The sequence below is a fragment of the Phyllostomus hastatus genome, unplaced genomic scaffold (assembly GCF_019186645.2).
Source record: "Phyllostomus hastatus isolate PE091 unplaced genomic scaffold, TTU_PhHast_1.1 phas_contig_524, whole genome shotgun sequence".
Taxonomy (NCBI): Eukaryota; Metazoa; Chordata; class Mammalia; order Chiroptera; family Phyllostomidae; genus Phyllostomus; species Phyllostomus hastatus.
The window spans coordinates 12,996,882-13,003,477 of record NW_025333900.1 but is presented as its reverse complement, the minus strand read 5'-3'; the positions used below and the strand labels follow the sequence as shown (position 1 = coordinate 13,003,477).

The 6,596-nt window shown below is 50.7% G+C and overlaps 1 long non-coding RNA gene across 1 annotated transcript; it reads left to right on the top strand.

Moving 5' to 3' along the window:
* Positions 1 to 1,106: 1,106 nt before the first annotated feature.
* LOC123824068 lies at positions 1,107 to 5,001 on the top strand. The gene is made up of 4 exons (XR_006786642.1): positions 1,107 to 1,298; positions 1,727 to 1,874; positions 3,071 to 3,155; positions 4,780 to 5,001. It is a non-coding gene; the product is annotated as an uncharacterized LOC123824068 (long non-coding RNA).
* Positions 5,002 to 6,596: the final 1,595 nt, after the last annotated feature.

Here is a 6,596-nt window from a genome sequence, read left to right as displayed (position 1 = left end):
ATGGCATCTCACCCAGGAAGGGCTCTCTGCAGGGGGTGTGGGGGTGGTAATGAAACAGTGGGAATGGGAGAATGAGCCAAGGAATAGATGAGGGGTTCCAGGTTAGAGAGTGGTGACAGTTTGGGGACCACACCTGGTTTAGTACCTGGATCAAGAGCTGGGAGAGGGGAGAGATGAGGCTGGAGAGGAAGGCAAGGCCTTGTGAATCTTGGTGAGAACGCTGGACATTTTCACGGGAGCAGCAGTCGAGGTGTGAGGCCTCGTGTCCATCTCCTGTTTGTGACCTAAGCACGTGTGAGAGAAACCCTTTGAACTTGGCGGTGACTGTCCACAGAGGAACATGTTTCTCTAAGAACTCTGGAGGCAGGATAAGTCAGGACATCCAGGCCAGGGATATTAACTAGGCCTGTGCTCCATGCTGACCAGCAAACCAGCTTTTGCCCTTGGACATGGTTTGGCTCCAGGCACTGAAGCCAGGGAACTGCATGCACCCCACTGCTCTGTGCTTGACTTCCCGCCGCAGGTCGTGGCGTACACGGGGTGATGTGGTCGTGAGCTTGCGCCATTGCCAGCATGCTGCAGGGAGGCTCAGTCCTGAAAGGCCAAATGTCATTTCTTGTGTGTGTGTTTTCTAAATGGGACAATCTTCTTGCATGTTATTATTATGAAAGTAGTATGTTTCTTATTAAAAAATAAAAATCCCAGAAATATATACAACAAAAAGTGGGATTTCTTGTCTCCTCTTACAATTCCACTTCCCCAAGAAAACATTATTCTTCCAGACTTTGAAAGAAATACATATATATGCCCAGATATTTTCTGTTGCAGTATCCCAAGTAAAGACAGGCATTCAGGACACTCAAAATGTCCTTCAGCTCTTTCTGCAAGTCCCCAGAAGGGTGCCTCACATGTGTCTGTCAACCTGTCGGTTGGTTCTGGCTCCACGGGACAACTTCTCTGCTTGCTTCTCTCAGGCTTCTCTTGTGCCCACTGCTCACAGAGACTTGGGGAAGGTCACAGAAGCCAAACACCAAAGTCCGTGCCTTGGGGGCGGTCTCCAGATGTCTTCAAAGTTTCCAGTCTTTGGTTGGCGGAGGTGGGGTGTGGAGGTTCAGGCAAAGGTGGGAAAGGGCCATCTGCTCTCCAAGCGCCAACCGCCCGTGTCAGCGGGGGCTCCCAGGCTCCTCTGCCTGGGTCCTGAGTCTCGAGACTCCTCTGCTGAATGGTCCCATCTGTGTCTGCTGCTCGTGCCGCTTGCGAGGACCTCAGATTCAGACTGGGGCCAAGTGGAAGGAGAGGTGCTCTTCTCTCTCTCATTGTTCTCTTCCCTTTTCTTTGCCTTTGCCCACACTCACAGTCTCTTCTCTCCTGTCCTTTGTCTTCCAACAGTTGATACTACTTTGTAGAAGCTCTTTATATATCATCACTATTAACCTTTTTATTTCTCTATTTTGAAAAATATTTGTATACGTTTATCTTTAATATTGTTAGTCTTTTGTTCTTGAAATACTTTGAAATTTACGTAGTCAAATCTGCCTAATGTTTCCTTTATTACCTTCATGTTTTCTGTTCTGCTTATAAAAGACTCTTTTGCCCCAAGGTTGCCATAATATTCCTTTCTCATAATGTAGGAGTTGCATATTTAGGTTAAATGCCTTCATCCCTCTGGAATTTGTTCTTGTGAAGGTTGTGTGGTAAGTGGATGGGTTTTCTTTAAAATTGCCAGAGTTGGGTGTAGAAGCTGGAAGCTAAGAGACGTGAGAGACAGCGACTCAAGAGGCTCTCGGATGCCCAGCTGGGGGTGCGCTTATCTGCTGGCCACACAGAAGGCTGTGCTCCTGACCAGCTTGGGGTCCCCTCACTTTGTAATTAATGTAAGTCCAGTTTAAATGCCAGGTTTCTGGGAACTGCACAAAATAATATTAAAGTTGATGTGGAAAAATAAATATCTGAAGGAATTGTGAAAGTAATAAAAAAAATAAGGGGGGATTCACCCACCAGATGTTCAGAGGTGGCTGAGTAAGGCCCTGCCATCTGAGCAGCTCTGTGCTGCTGTGGGACACGGAGCGGTGAGACGGACACTGGCGCAGGGCAGGGGGCAGATCTGTGCCAGGTGTCCCCGGGAGCCGGGGGAGTCAGGGGAGGTGGCCTTTCACTTTATGGGAAGGGCAGCAGTGTGACCAATAGTCATGTTGTGATGGAATAACCTCAGCTCCTATCTCAGTGAATGGGAAAAGAAATTCAAGATGACTTGGAAATCAGAATATAAAGGAAGCAAATAAAAATTATGAACTTGACAAAGAATATGGAGGATATTTGTATAACCTTGAAATAAGAAAGACTTTTAAGAACTAGACAGTTTAAGAAGAGAATAGAGCTAATTCTCAGATGAAACTACTCTGGTAAGAACACAGCTTACCTGCATGCAAATGAACTTGGGTTGTGATCTGTTTACTGTGAAGATAAATGAAATACATAAAAGGAATAGAAGTTGTTGACACTGAACTTATCTCACAGTAAATTCCATTCAGTTTTTAGCCAATTTTGAGTACTGGTACCTCAGAGTCTCCCGGGTCCATGGAAAGGACCTCGCTTGGGGACGGCACACACCCTCCCGGCTCTGGTGACCTGTGCACCTGTGTTTTCCCACTTTCCTTCTGTGAACAACTGGGAGTGGGATTGCTGGTTCATATGCTTTCCAAGTGGTGCATTTTACTTTCCCACTATCAATGTGTGATGCTTCCAATTTCCCTACAGCTGTGCCAATGCTTGGCACTGTTGGTTCTTTTGATTTTAGCCTCTCCTTGTCCATAGTGGTGTCTCCTGCTGTTCATCTGCACCCCCTGGTGCCAGGTGGGTGGCCATCTCTTCATGCACTTATTAGCCACCTTCATGTCCATCTTGGTAAATGGTTTGTTTAATCTTTTGCCCATTTTAAAAACTTGGTCATTTTTCTCATAATTGAGTTTAGAAAGTTCTTTATGTATTCTGGATACAAGTATATGATTTGTAACTATTTTACTTTTGTCTGTGGCTTCTATTTTCATTTTCTTAATGGTGACCTTTGAAGGGCAAGTGTGTGTCGGTGTTTGATGAGGAGCAGCTCAAGCAGTGGACCCACTGGAGTCAGCCCTGCTGGCATGACCCCAGCCAGAGTGAGTGTGGAAACGGTGTAACACAAAGATGCACACCACATACACCGACTCACACATGCACTGTATCACACACATAGCATATACATTTACAAACACGCCGAACTGTGCCCACACAGAGGCAAAAAACTTTGACAAAATGGTCCCAGCCACAAGGAGACCGTGGGCCTTGTCCCAGCCCTGAATAAAGAGGAATGGTGATGCACGGGGACCTCTGTACCTGTGGGAATATGTGTATTTGAAAGGACCTACTTGTGTTCCTCGGCGAGGCATCTGACCTCTGTTGTCTGCAACCCCGAGTCACATAATCGAATGTGATCATCCTGTGTGACATTAAAAAGGAGCAAGAAGAAAGATGACACTTACAATCCATCCACTATGTATACATCATCCCAGGGTGTCAGGGGCTGGGTCCTAATCTAGAATGCCGGGGTGCTGCGGGATGGTAGCCCACCTGGCCTTGGGACAGCAGCCAGCATCTCCTCACACTCACCTGGGGTCTGCTGCGCACCACGTGCATCCCTGGAGGGGCCGCCCTGCCTGCCTCAGAGCCTGGGAAGTCAGTGTGGGCCTGTGACCAGCCCTGTGCCCAGTGTGCCTTTCATTATTCGGTAATCTTTAGCAGTGCCCCAGGAGGTCGGCTGTCTCTCCCAGGAGCCAGAATGGGCCTTATCTGTAGTTTCTGAAACAAAAGCTTTAACCTATGCATTACTTACTAAGCTTATAACTATTTACCTTATACAAAAATTTTCCAACTCTTGAGTCCCCTACTGACTGTGGGTGGGCTGAGCCCCTGAAGTGGAACAGCCATGTTGTAGCTGCCACACCCTCAGGTTCCCTGTGGTCACTTTCAGAAACAATTTTATTTTAGGTTCAAGAGAATTATAAAGAGAAAAAGGAAGGGGGGCTGCTGGTCATACTTTCATTACAAATCAGGGGCCCCCTGATCAGCCCTGAGGCTCTGCAGGAGCTGTTCTGGGAACAGGCCAAAAGGTCCCTTTGCAACAAACTGTGCTGGCAAACAGTGCAGAAGTTCCCTGCCCGGAACAGCCCTCCTCACACGGTTAACCTCTGCTCTTGTTGGCAGCAGCAGGAGGCAGAGGGCGGGGCCCACAGCAGGGTTCCTGCTGCCCAGTCACCTGCTCTCTCCCCTCCCGGGTGTCACCAGTGGGGGTGGGGCATACATACCTAGGGTGGGAAAGCGGACTGACAAGCGTGTCCCAAGGCAGCCTGACCCTGGACAGCCAGGGAACCTGTCCTGTGTCCACCACATAGGACCAGTGGGGGGGGGGGGCAGCACAGACAGGGTGCTGAGCGTCCCAGGGGTGGGGGATGGCCAGGGCAGGTGTGGGCAGGAAGCGCAGGTGAGCCCGAACTGCTTGCTGCACCATAAAGCAGGTACGGGCTAAGCATGGCCACTGGACAAAGACGGAGCCAAACAGGGCTGAGTTATGGGTCAAAACGGAATGAAGATAATGGTTATAATCCAGCCCATAGGCAAACCCCCAGTTAGGGGCTGAACTGTGTCCCTCAGAAGACGACCTTCCAGTGCAATCTTACTCAGAAATGGGGTATTTGTGGGTGATCAAGTTAGGATGAGGTCCTTAGAGCAGATCCTTATCCATAGGACTGGCATCCTTTCTAGAAGAGATTAGAACAGAGGGCCATCCCTGTGAAGACACCCAGAAGGAAGCCGCCCTCCAGCCAAGAGACGCCTGAGGCCACCAGGGCTGGGAGAGAGGAACAGGTCCTCCCCTGGAGCCTTCAGAGGGAGCGGGCCCTGCCCACACGTTGATCTCAGACTTCTGGCGCCAGAACTGACAGAATAAACTGCTTTGTTTGAGCCGCCCAGTCTGTGTTACTTGTTACTGCAGCAGCCCAGGGAACTCATACACCGTCCATTGTGCTGCTGAGGGTGGGGAGTGGGGGAGGGGTGCTGGCACTCACAGGCCTAGCTTGTACAGCTGATGTTGCAAGAGGATCAAACAAGACACACAAAACCTCAAGCAGCCCTGGCCACACCACTGAGGTACAAAGGCAGACATCTCCTTGGGCAACGCAGAGCACAGCCACTCCCGGAGGACCCCAGACCTACAACCCCATCAGTGAGCCATGGGAGGGGTGACTGGAAGCTCTGTCATGGGGGGCAGGGCCCCAGAGCAAGCACCTGAAAGGGGCTTGGGGTGAGCAAACTTGAGATGTACTTTGTATAGGCTTTAGCATTTTTTAAAAGTCCTTACTAAGCTCAGTCTTCTTCATTGGACCGCACAGATCAAACTTTGCTCAGCGTTGTAAAAGCCGCGGTGGCCCAAGTCTTACCTCCTTCCTGTCTCTGTGGCTCTCTGCCTTCCACCTTGGGGCCCCCTCGCCGCCCCCTTGAAGCCAGGCACACTCTCCCTGCACCAACCACAGGTGAGAGGCAGATGGCCCTGTGTAAGCATCTGTACTTTATTTAGGACACTAAGATAACGAGCCTGGCAGAGAATAGAGGAGAGTGTTGTGTGTGGGTGTGGGTGGGGGTTGCTTTAGGTACCGGGAGAATGGGAGGTGCAGAGGGTGAGGAGTTGGGAGTGGGGGATGACCCCACTCTCTCTGTGTGGGGGTTGACTCAGTGTAGAGGACAGAGTTCAGAGGGAGAGCGTCCCTGGTTTGTATCTGGAGCCCGCTCTGGTGGAGGAATCCTTTCAAAGCCCCTCCCCTCTCTAGACAACTGGCAGGCACTGCCCCAGTAAAAGGATACTCTGTATGTGACGTACTTCCACATACTAGGCAGCATGGGAATAAATATAAAAAGGCCAAGATCAAGAACATGGACTGAAATATCACCTGGTAATTGTGGAGGGGCTTCAACCAGCTGTTCACTCTGGACAGCCCAGGTGGTGATGTCTGCTTTGCCCTGCTGGTCGCAGGTTCTGGGACGACCTGTCTCTGGCGTCTGCCACAGAAGTCCATCTGCAAGACAAAAAAGGGGAGCAGGACAGGCCACAGGTCCCCTTCCCACAGCCAGTGTGGCCTGGAAAACCCCACCACCCTGCATCTCTTGGGACCACGGTTGGTAGCAGAGGTGGTGGGGCTGGGGCTGGGGCTGGGGCTGGGGCTGGGGCTGGAGCAGGCAGAGCACACCCTCCACAGAGGAATCAAGGGAACCCCTGCAGAGTCCAGCCAGGCCACAGCCACGATGCCGCTGTTGGAACAGCTCTTAGAGGGTATGTGGCCCACAGGTCTGAGGATCGAACGGGGCACCCACCCACTTAGACCCCAGGTGTGGGCAACAAGTCGTCCCTCATGGCCAGCGGCAGCCTACAGCAATCCCGAAGTTGGCTAAGGCCAAGATCAGGAACGCAGTCCAGGCTATCACCTTGGAGGAGTAGGTTTGTAAACAAGTCCTGGACTTGTTTATAAATGTGCATGGACTCATCAGAAGACCCATCGGTATGAGATGAA